The sequence below is a fragment of the Galeopterus variegatus genome, unplaced genomic scaffold (genome assembly GCF_000696425.1).
Source record: "Galeopterus variegatus unplaced genomic scaffold, G_variegatus-3.0.2 Scaffold3392, whole genome shotgun sequence".
NCBI lineage: Eukaryota > Metazoa > Chordata > Mammalia > Dermoptera > Cynocephalidae > Galeopterus > Galeopterus variegatus.
In genome coordinates this window covers 166,180-176,074 of record NW_007729503.1, presented here as the reverse complement: position 1 = coordinate 176,074, position 9,895 = coordinate 166,180, and positions in this window count along the sequence as shown.

Here is a 9,895-nt window from a genome sequence, read left to right as displayed (position 1 = left end):
GGGGGGGGCCATTATTCTGTATACCACAGTAAGAAGAGAAAAAGCCGTAAAACACGAGAGGGCAAGACTGTCTGATTCATTCAACATCATCCCTAGCACAATGCCTACCTGGCTCATCATCAGTACTCAGTTAATGCCTAGTGAATAATTGAGTAGTGATTATTAATTAACATATATTAATTATTAATTAATATATAGTATAATTAACATAAAGGGGATGCTGCTTCTTGAGATAACTCCTCATGTGAATGAGATCCAAACAGTTCCAAAACCTGGAATTTTTTTTGCTTCTTAAAAATATGAAGAATTGACTTGGTACCCCGTTTCAGTTTGGGAAGATGAAAGAATTGTGGGGCTGGATGGTGGTGACAGCAGAACAACCGTGTGAAAGTACTTCATGCCACTGAACTACATGCTTAAAAACAGTTAAAATGGTAAATGTTATGCTATGTATATTTTACCACGATAAAAAAAAATAAGGACTAATTGAAAGGTTCCATAAGTCAAGAAAAATATTATACAATGGACCTTGACTAAACCAATAATATCTGCTTGAATGTTCTTCTTATAACAATTACCCGAGAAGAAAAATGTGGAATATCCTTAGTCCTCGGGTAGAATCTCCTTCTCATCATTTTATTTTCCTCCTAAATAATTAGAATTCTTGACAGGTCATGTTCATTAAGCCAAAATGTTTTCATTATGCTAATGTAAGTTGTGCTAATACAGGTGAGATCAGTTAAACATCAGATTTCTACTTGGGCCTTTGGTTGGTTTATTTTTCTAAGTGTTTGTCCTTGCTTGTCTACATCATGGTTTTAAACTCACACTTACACTCTGTCCCTTCCTCTCTCTAACACACACAGAAACACAAACACACAGGCATGTATGCACCTGTGCACAAAGTCGGTATCCACATGATGCCAAAATATTCTACAGGTTTATAGATGAAAACCAGCCAGATTGCTTGGGCAGGCTTTCCATGGATCAACAATCAGGATGTGGAGTGAATTTTCCACTATTTATCAGTTCATTTGGGCAAACTAGATACAGCCTAAAACAGACCATTCTCAAAACAAATGTGCCAACTTCCATCCCAGAGCAACAAATGGGAATCAATTATAGCCATTCTCTTCAATGGGACTTATTATAGGTACTAATCTGTGAATAGAAGAGTCCAATTGTGAGGAAGGTTAGCAACCCCAAATAACACAGGCATAGGGTTTATTAGGCTTCTGCCAGCACCTTTGGGCTGCCTTAATTGCTTCTGGAGGGGTTGGTTTCACACAGAGAATGGAGACATTTCCAGTGCTGTAGCCTAGCTCCCAGTATTGGTGTGGAAGACCAGGGAGAACACGGAAAGCTTGGATCACTCTATTAAATCCGTCCCTGCATTAACTCATTTGATTGCCACAACCACCTTGTAAGAGAGGTATTATTACATAACTTACACAATGTTGCACAACTAAAATCAATGGAATAGAGCCTGGAGCCCACATCTGTCTTCCTCAAAGTCCACTACATCTCAACAGCATCACACACTGATCCACAGCTAAATAGTCAGCCCTCAGGAAGAACACTAGCCAATATTTGTCTTCAATATTGCATTATTCTTTCTATATCCTCCCCCCTTTTCAGCATTCATCTCTCATACTCCTAGAGAAGCCCAGTTTCCCTGCCACACATACCTATTAAGGAAGAAAACATTCAGTAAAACAAAGTGTAATGGCAGCTACAGCTAGAATTTACCAGTGCTTACTCTGTGCCTGGCCCTGTGTTGAATGTCTCACATTCATTATGACATGGAAAATCTTTTTCTTAGATAACACTGATGATGCTGAAGGCTGAGAAGTCATTAGCAAAACCAGAGCCTGAATTCATGACATCAGACCGAGGTCCAGGCCTTTCTATCCCACCACATTGCCTTTGGGGCTACAATTTACAACTCCATCTCTCCTACTATAGAGAATGTCAGTAAGCGGAGTACAATATTGACTTTGTCATATAAACACAGCAGGCCAGGGAGGGAGTGGAGATAGCAAAAGAACAAGGAGCCCTTAGCCGAGGAAAGAAAGGACTTTTCTATGAACAAAGCTCTCTTACATTTTGCTTTCAAAGAATTTCTTTATAGCAGCAAAGATTCTACAAAATAAATTTGTGCTGGAAAGCACAAGAATGCATCAATATTTCTTCTATGTTTTCTATGCCTTGGTTGAAGAGGATTAGTAGAAATTGTTTCTGCCAGCATGACGCTAGCCCTGGTCCTAAGAGATGTATAGAAAGGGTCGTGGGTCCAGAGTCCGTATTCGGAGCATCCTGAAAATTTTTTTACTCTTCTACACCATTAAACATCTTAGAAAACTTAGAAGTTGCCTAAGAGTTTTGTTCACAGGAGGTTCATTATTTTTTGAATGAGTCTGGAGTTAAAATCCTCCTGTGAAAACAGCCTTCCCCTGGATAGTTTAACATTCTTATTTCCTGTCTCATGATCTCTAAAGCAGAGGGTGCTGACTCATGAAAACTCTTTTGCAAAATCTGGAAAGGGTGGAGTGTGCAGGGACAGAAAACTTTTTGTAGAGATTCAGGTCAGGAGCAGTAGAAAATTCAAGCTGGATCATGATTTTTCTTTTTTTTTTTTTTTTTCCTCAGCCAGTAAAACCACCCGGGAAATTGCCAAAATCCTTCTACAGGACAAAAAACTGAAAGTTTGAAAGGAGAGAGTCTAAGCTCTTCATTTTTAGCTTTGTGGGGAAAAAAAATATTTTTCTCCAAAATTAAGCAGATAAGCAAGTTTAATATCACCCCAATACATGGTAAACAACCTTGAAGGAATCGACTAGGGCAAATTAGTGTGGCAGGGACATTTGTTGTCTTTTGAAAGTGACAGGAAACCATACAGTTGTCAGACAGTAAGTCTCTAGCGTGCAGCCCAGGACAATGGAGGAAACTTCTCATGGATGAAATTTACACACAGAAAATCCCTCCGTAGGCAGCATGCACCTCAGGGAAGGATCAGAGTCAAATACAATAAGCAGCCCCAGGATGGAGCTAAGCTGATCAACAGCATGGTTTTTATGCCTATTGCTTTAGCTTGTAAAATTTAAAGAGTTGAAGAGAAGAGTTAAATCTTCTACTGATAAGTCTCCTGGAGAGCTTGCTTCTGTTTCCTTGATGATTACAACATTCGAAAACCCCCAAGCCAAGTGGTGCTGGCGTTACGTGCAAGGAAAAGTTCACTTCATCTGACTTAAACCAGGCCAGGGTCAAATTGTGAAGTTAACTGAATCCTTATGGGATGACTGGAAAATTAGAAACGTGGGTTCCAACATTGGCCCTGTCACTAACTCCGTGGGCGAGCAATCCCAGGCCTTATTTTTCTCCTCTGCAAAATGAGAAGTTTGATTAGATAATCTCTACAGTTCCTTTAAACCTTCACAATCTAGATTTCTAAATTATCTCTCATCCCCTTTTATTCCACTCTATTTCAAGTCCCTCTCCCCCAGGTTTGTCACTTTGCCAAGGCAAAAGACTGTCCGTCAACATTATCTGACTTAAAATACACAGATATGCACAAGTGTTATCATCTTCATTTAGTAGATGCAGAAACTCAGACTCAGAGAGATTAAAGCACTTGCCCACCATCAAAGAGCAAGAAGAAGGTGCTGTCTGGATTTGAATCCATGACCATCTGACTCTGAAGCTCACATTCTCTTCATACACCTTGCAGCCTCCCTGGGGACCTGGACCTCTGCTATGGGCCCCATGGCAAATGGCTCTTTTACTTAGCTTGAAACCTGTAGGCAGCGATCCTCTGTTCCCCATCTAACCCAGCTTGTCCTATTGCTCACTTCCTCAAGTGCCTACACATTTTCATTATAACTGGTAGAAGACTTGGTACCTGCTCCTAACCATTTACAAGGAAAGAGGAAGAAATCAAAACCCAGACAAAGGGAGCAGCTTGCTCAATCTCACAGAGTATTTACAGGTAAGGCCCAAATATAGCCCGTCACTGGGCTCAAAACCCAGTATGTCTTAAGTTGTCAGGTAAAGTCACTGTTGGGAAAATGGAACAATTTGTTCAGGCTCCCCTCACCAGAGCCGGCTCAGGGCAGTTCCGTAAACATTGTGTGTGTGGGTGGAGTAACTGCACCTGCACAGGTGCACCACTTTGGCTGGTTTTTATTGCCTCCAGCGCCCACTCAGAGTGGCCATGTTTTTCCAGGCCTGCAGCTTCCAAGGACCATGTGGCCTGTTACCTGGCTCATAGACGTGCATGAAGGGGTCTGGTGACCCAGCCTGGTGTGGAGGGGTCTGGTGACCCAGTCTGGCATGTGAAGGGTTTGTGACCCAGTCTCTGAACAGGCTTGAGAGGTCTGGGAGCTCCAGACCCAGCCCTAGCTCAACCATTGGCCCAGTCGGTGCAGGATTACTGGCAGGTAAGAGCCACGACAACTAGTGTGGTCGCCTAGCTTTACAGTTGGCCTCATGAACAGGATTAAGAGCTAGACAATTGGTGCTGTGAGCAGGGTACCTCACAGTAGCCCTTGTCTAGCCAGACAGTCACCAACCACTAAAACGTTACTGAATTATCTTGGAATAATGTGTTAACTCTCATGGGTATTTTTTTTTTTTCCTTTTTGTCTTTTTTCGTGACCGGCAATGGGATCGCAAACCTCGGTGTTGCGCCCGCACCTCGCTCAGCCAGTGAGCGGCTGGTCTGTATGTGGGATCCAAACCCTCGGCGGGAGCGCCGCCGCACTCCCAAGCAGCACACTGTAACAGTGCGCCACCGGGCCGGCCCCTCATGGGTACTTTTTTAAAGAAACAAATAACATATGTTTTCTACAACAAAAGGAATATTTTTTTATTTTGGATAGTTTGAAAACTAAGACAAAGAAGAACGAAAAAGAAATCCACTATAATTTACAAGAGAAGAGCGTTAATCTTATCCCATTTGCTTCCAGTACTTTTTCTTTCTGTTTCTTTTCCTTGGAGTCATTGGTTTTATTTACTTTTTATAAAACTTATTTTTTTCTGATTATAAAAATAATATGAGGTCCACAATGAGATACTACTACACACCCATCAGAATGGCTAAAAAATTTAAAAAGACTAACACTGTCAAATATTGGTGTGGATGTGGAGCAACTGGAACTGGCATACACTGTTGGTGATCATATGAAAGGTTATGACCACTTTGGGAAAAAGCCTGGCAGTTTCTTATAAAATTAAACATACCCCTCCCTATGGCCCAGAAATTCTGCTCCTAGGTACTTACCCACACAAAATAAAAACATATGTCCACAAAAAGACTTGTATAAGAAAGCCTATTACAACTTCAGTTATAATAGCCAAAAATTGGAAGTAGCCAAGATGTCCATCCAAAGGAGAATGGGAATACAATCAGTGGTATATTCATACCAATGCAGTGTTCTCCATCTATTTTATTTTATTTATTTTATTTTATTTTATTTATTTAATTTTATTTTATTTTGGTGGCTGGCTGGTAAGGGGATCTGGACCCATGACCTTGGTGTTGTAAGGCTGCACTCTAACCAACAGAGCTAAACAGCCAGCCCAATGTTCTGTAGCTTGATAGGTGTTTGGGTTGTGCAGGTGGATACATGCATCAGAATCCACGGAATGGTATATAGGATTTATGCATTTTATTGTAAGTATATCTTAACTCAAAAATTTTTTAAAGTACACAAATATTGAATTTTAACAATATGCATGATGAAGTATTCAGGGGAAAAGTGTACTGATGTCTACAACTTACTTTGAAATGCATCAAAAAGAAGATGTATAGTTGAGGAATGGATAGTGATCGATCAGATGGTCATAGGTATATGGGTATTTACTGTAAAATTCTTTCAAATTTTCTGTATGGTTGAAATTGTCACAGTAAAATGTCAGGGGGCATTTTTTTTTTAAAGTAGAAAATATGAAAATCTCAAAAAGTTCAGAGAAAATAATACTTTCCCAAAGCACAATAAAAACTGCCCAACAATAAAAATTTAACATTTTAATAATTGCTTTCATCCTTTTTTTCTGTATTTATAAATGTGGGTGGGTGTTTTATAAAATTAGCATCAAACAGATTTCTATCTTCCTACTATAAAGTAGTGTTTTATGAACAGTATCTTTCCAGCTTTCTAAACATTCTTTGAAAATATTGTGTTATACTTTGTTTAAACATATTTTGGCTATTTTAGGTTATTTTTCACTGCTATAAATAACATTTTGATAAACATGTAAAAGTAAATATACATTTTTTACACCTAATGCCTTTACTAAAAGGAAGTATTTTTCAAGGCAGTATAGCACTGTGGTTTAAAAGGAAGGCATGAGTCCAACTTCACCACTTACTCCACTGTTACCTTGGGAAATTTACTGCATCTCTCTAGCTCCATTTCTTCTTCTATACTCTGAGGATTTACCAAGATAGTACATGGGAATTGCTTAGCACTGTGTCTGGCACATAGCAGGAAGGCATGAGTCCAACTTCACCACTTACTCCACTGTTACCTTGGGAAATTTACTGCATCTCTCTAGCTCCATTTCTTCTTCTGTACTCTGAGGATTTACCAAGATAGTACATGGGAATTGCTTAGCACTGTGTCTGGCACATAGCTAACTCCCAATATATGGCAGCTAATATTATCTCACCCAGTCATAGTTCTTACACTTTATGACAGCTAGTTGAGGATATCTCTGGCAAAGGAAATATTCAGGGAGACATAACAAGAACCACAAAAATAATGAGAACTATGTCTAATTTGATTTAATATTACCACTTCTTGCACAGTTTTAATCATGTAAGAGGTACTCAGTAAAGTAAGCTGAATAAACAAGTGAATGAATGAATGTATAAAAGAGAGAGTAGCTACCCGGACTTAATTCATCTAGGCACAAGACCAGCCTCAACCTCCCTTGTAAGCTTTTCCTGCTCCTGTTCTCTGGAAGCCACTGAACACATCTCTCCTTTGCTAGCTGAAATTGTGTGACACACTTCAACTTGGAGACTAGAGTTCAAAGTCTAGCTCCATCTCTAACCAGCTGTGTGTCTTTGGACCAAAACACTGGTAACAATGTTCCTATTATTCTATTTGACTATTATAGTAGTCTCCAATGAGGGAGGGAAGCAGAGGATGTCATTATCCCCCTTGCTCAGATGAGAAAACTGAGGTCCAAAGAAGAGAAATGATTTGTCCAAATTCCCTGCTCTATTTTTTTATTCAAAATATTTTAACATTTACTTGTACATATTTGCAGGGTACAGTATGTTGCTTCAATACACGCATATACTTCACAATGATTCACTTAGGGTAGATAGCATAGTTTTGTACCCATTCAACAGTGGGGCAGACAACTCCGCAGGTCCTCTGGCTCTAAGGGTCTTAGTGTGCAACTTTTCCTTCTGAACACTTTTGGGCTGCAAACAGGTTCTCCCATAGCAGCATCCTTTGTGCTACTTTCTTTTTGTGTTTGCCCCCCTCCCTGCTCCCTTCCCGGAAGCTAGCCATGACAAGCTGATCTAGGGATTTGGGGTTTTTTTGTTTTTGTTTTTGTTTTGGGGGGGGGGGTTGTGACCGGTAAGGGGATCGTAACCCTTGGCTTGGTGTCGCCCGCACCGCGCTCAGCCAGTGAGCGCACCGGCCATCCCTATATAGGATCCGAACCCGCGGCCTCGGTGCTCTCAGAGCCGCTGCGCTCCCAGCGCCACACTCTCCCTAGTGAGCCACGGGATCGGCCCTGATCTAGGGATTTTTGACAGCAGAGGGGGCTGCTGAGCCAAACCAGGATTTCTCCAAATAAGGAAGAGAGAGTATGGAGCCTGCCTGCTATATGCAGCTTGAAATGTTCATTCCATCCTGAGTTCTGCAGACTCTTCGGTCGCAGCAGTACAAATACTCTGGGGATCTGTAGTACAAAATAGAATAGAGGAGGAACATGTGCTGTGGCCCTAACTCTGCCAATAACAGCTTGTCACCTAAGGAAAGACCCTTCATGGAAATGTAAAGAAGTCCTAGCTCAGAAGTTCAAAAGCCCAGCTGCACATCAGAAACCCCTGGGCTGCTTATTAAAAATACACAGTCAGGGGACTTAGCTCACACCTATTAAACCAGAATCTCCAGGGGTGGAACCTGGAAATCTATAATTCTATTATATAAGATAGCAAGAGTTTCTAATGCACAGACATGTTTGGGAAACTCTAAGCTAAATAAACTCAAATGTTTTTCTTTCATTTTAAGATTCAAAATGCAAAATGTGTAGACCCTTCTCCTTTCCTTAAAGTACTCTTGTTTTTGTTTCTGGTTTATTGGTGTTGACTGCCTAGAGAACTACCTTCAGAAGGATAAGAAGGCAGCGATGTCCTGAGAAATATGAGCCACAAATGTGAGCCACATATAAAATTGTACATGTACTAGTAGCCATTTTTTTTAAAAAGTTTAAAAGAAACAGGTAAAATTAATTTTAATAACATTTTATTTAATCCAAAGTATCCAAAATATTACCATTTCAACTTGCAACCAATACAGCAAATTATTAATGAGATATTTTACATTCTTTTCTTGTGTGCTAGGTCTTCATAATCTGGTGTGTATTCTACCTGTACAGCATACCTGAATTTAGACTAGCCACATTTCAAAAGCTCACTAGTCACATATGACCAGTGGTTATCACATTAGACAGCACCACTAAGCCACATCAGTAGGATAGTGCAATCACCAATTGCACAATGAGCAGGGAATTGGAATGGAGGCACACGTGTTACATAGTTGACATCACTGCGTAGTGAATGCCAAATGACCTAATTTCTAGTTCTCTAGAGATCAAGTGAAAAGATAAAGTTCAGAGGTCACTCAGCCTAGGACTCATTCATAGGGAGGAGACAGGAAATCCACACTAGTAGTTAGTGGTTAGAAACACTGCAACTGAATATGACATATTTAAAATAAGTAAGAAGAAGATTTAGCCAGAACTAGTGGTAGAATAGACCCAAGCATCAGCACATAAGAACATATGCTGTATTCATTCTATGAAAATAATCCTGCCTCAGGGTCAATATAATGGGCCTATTGAAAGGCTATTGATTGATTTACAAGGCCTCACTCACAGTGTCATTGATCTCCGCTGTGAGAGATAGCCAGCTGATACACTGCAGAAGAAGTGGGGGAGGAGGGTCCCTATGGCCACTAAAATAACATGGTAATTGGCAATAATAATAGATCATATTTAAAATTTATCATTTTAAAAAGCACTTTATCATCCCTTCTCATTTGTTCCTCATAACAATCCCAAGAGGTGGGCAAATGGGATGCACATCCCTGTTTTAGACTGGAGAACTAAAGTTCAGTGTTTGCTTAAGTCTCATATGCAGTGAGTGAATCACATAATTTCTCTACATAAAGGTTTCTGGTCCATATGGGAATTCAACCTTGGCCTCATTATCAGCAAGCTCTCACCAGCTTCTCACCTGATGCAGCTATAAATATCATTAATTCACTTTTCAAAGGCCTTTCTTCTTCTAATAGATTAAGTTCCAGTTAGCCTCCCATCCACCCCCTTCACTGTGCCTTCTCTAATCATGTATCTCCCTGGAAGGTGTAAATGCCTTTGCCGTGGGCAAGGATGCCTTTTCTACAGTACCACATGCAGCTGCCAGCCAGCTTTTAAAGTGGGAGCCACTCTTTTCTACAGGCTGAGTCCAGATAACAACTTGCAAAGTCACTCAGGGAGGCATGGGAGGGTTTTGAGCAGGAATGTGATGTGACGTGATGAGATGGTGCATAAGGCAGGTGAACAGTCAAAGTAGAAATAGGGAGAAACTAGGGCCGGCCCGTGGCTCACTCGGTAGAGTGCGGTGCTAATAACACCAAGGCCATGGGTT